Below are 2,606 nucleotides of genomic sequence, written 5' to 3' on the forward strand. Positions count from 1 at the left end.
TCGATAGGTTTACCTAATAAGTTCTTAGACGTACCTATCAACCAAGAATAGTTTCTAGACTATTAGCAAAAGGCTTTTGCTTACCTAAGATGTTTTAGGATTAAGTCGACAAACTGTGCTTAGTTCTTCAATGATTTTAGGATCTTGGAATCATTTTATTCACACCTGCCGGAACACATAACTTGAATAAAATGCTTAATAAACATTGAATTATGCATGTATGCTAGAATTTAAGTTTATTAAGAGAAACTGTGAATGGTTATTTATTTGTTTATTCTTTTCAATTGTAGTTTTTAATATGGCAAACAACAATTCATTCAACATTCGATCAATTGTCGAAAAGGAGAAGTTGAACGGGAAAAACTTCCTTGACTGGCAAAGGAACTTGCAAATAGTTCTTATGCAGGAAGAAAAGGAGTATGTCCTAGAAGAGACGATGCCCGAAGCCGCAGGCGACGGGGTCACTCAGGCAGCCCTCAATCGTTGGATTGATGCCAACAAGGATGTGAAATGTCTAATGCTCGCCACCATGAGTGCGGATCTGCAGAAAACGTTCATCAACTCAGATGCTTTCACAATCATCAGTGAGTTAAAGAACATGTTCCAAGATCTGGCTCGAGTCGAAAGATTCGAGACTCATAGGCAAATTCTTGAGACCAAGCTTAAGAAAGGCGAGCCCGTAAGTCCACATGTTCTCAAAATGATTGGACTCATTGAGAATATGAGTCGGCTGGATCAGCAATTTTCTCAGGAAATGGCTATAGACACCATCCTCCATTCTCTTCATAGCGGGTATGATCAGTTCAAACTGAACTATAGTATGAATAGTCTGGACAAAACGCTCACTGAGCTTCACGGTATGCTGAAGACCGCTGAAAAGACGCTCAAAAGTGATAAGCAGGATGTGCTTATGGTGCGTGGGGGCAAGTTCAAGAAATCTGGAAAGAAGAGGAATGCTAAGAAAGGTGGCAACAAGGCCAGCCCAACTAAGCAAACTGGCGCCAAATCTGTAAAGAGGAAGGTCAGTCAACCCACTTCTGAATCCGAATGCTTCTACTGCAAGAAGAAGGGGCATTGGAAGAGAGATTGCTTGAAGCTAAAGGAAGATCAGAAGAACGGAACAGTCGTTCCATCTTCAGGTATTTTCGTTATAGACTGTATACTTGCTAATTCAACTTTTTGGGTATTAGATACAGGTTGTGGCTCACACTTATGTTCCAATCCACAGGGACTAAGAAGAAGTAGAAAGTTAAGCAAGGGTGAAGTCGACCTACGAGTGGGAAATGGAGCACGGATTGCTGCATTAGTTGTAGGAACTTACTATTTGTCGTTGCCCTCCGGGCTAGTTTTGGAACTGGAAGAATGTTTCCATGTTCCAAGTCTTACTAAAAACATCATTTCAGTTTCTTGCTTAGATGCTAAGGGATTTTCCTTTTTAATAAAAGACAATAGTTGTTCGTTTTATTTTAAAGAGATGTTCAATGGACTTTATTTATTAGATCACGACAAACAAGTATATAACATAAATACCAAAAAGGCCAAAAAGGATGATTCAGATCTCACCTATCTGTGGCATTGTCGATTATGCCATATAAACTTGAAACGCTTAGAAAGACTTCAAAAGGAAGGAATTCTAGAACCATTTGACTTAGAGGATTATGGTAAATGTGAATCATGTTTACTTGGCAAAATGACAAAGCAACCTTTCTCTAAAGTTGGAGAAAGAGAAAATGAACTATTGGGTTTAATCCATACAGATGTATGTGGACCAATGAGTACAAATGCTAGAGGTGGTTTCAGCTACTTTATCACTTTCACTGATGACTTCAGTAGGTATGGTTATGTCTACCTAATGAAGCATAAGTCTGAATCCTTTGACAAATTCAAGGAATTTCAGAGTGAAGTAGAGAATCAATTAGGCAAGAAGTTTAAGGCATTGCGGTCTGATAGAGGCGGTGAATATCTGAGCTATGAATTTGATGACCATCTGAAAGAATGTGGAATTCTATCAGAATTGACTCCTCCAGGAACACCACAATGGAACGGTGTGTCGGAACGGAGGAACAGAACCTTGCTAGACATGGTCAGGTCAATGATGGGTCAGGCCAAACTTCCATTAGAATTTTGGGGACATGCACTAAATACAGCTGCACTCACTATAAATAGAGCTCCGTCTAAAGCTGTCGAAAAGACTCCATATGAATTATGGTTTGGAAAGCCTCCAAATGTGTCTTTTCTTAAGATTTGGGGATGTGAAGTATACGTCAAACGATTAATTTCAGACAAACTTCATCCAAAATCTGAAAAATGTATCCTTGTGGGCTATCCAAAGGAAACAAAGGGGTATTACTTCTACAATACATCTGAGAACAAGGTGTTGTTGCTCGGGATGGTGTCTTTTTGGAGAAAGATCACATTTCCAAAATGACAAGTGGGAGAAAAGTAGACCTCGAAGAAATTCGAGTCGAACAACAAACTCTAGAGAATGCTCAAGATGACATTCAGGATGAAACTCAGAGATCTTTAGAAGAATCTGGTGAGAATCATGGTCAATATAGAAATATTACCCCGCGTAGATCGCAAAGATATAGATCTCAACCGGAAAG

Source organism: Spinacia oleracea, chromosome 3 (genome assembly GCF_020520425.1).
Source record: "Spinacia oleracea cultivar Varoflay chromosome 3, BTI_SOV_V1, whole genome shotgun sequence".
NCBI classification, from domain to species: domain Eukaryota; kingdom Viridiplantae; phylum Streptophyta; class Magnoliopsida; order Caryophyllales; family Amaranthaceae; genus Spinacia; species Spinacia oleracea.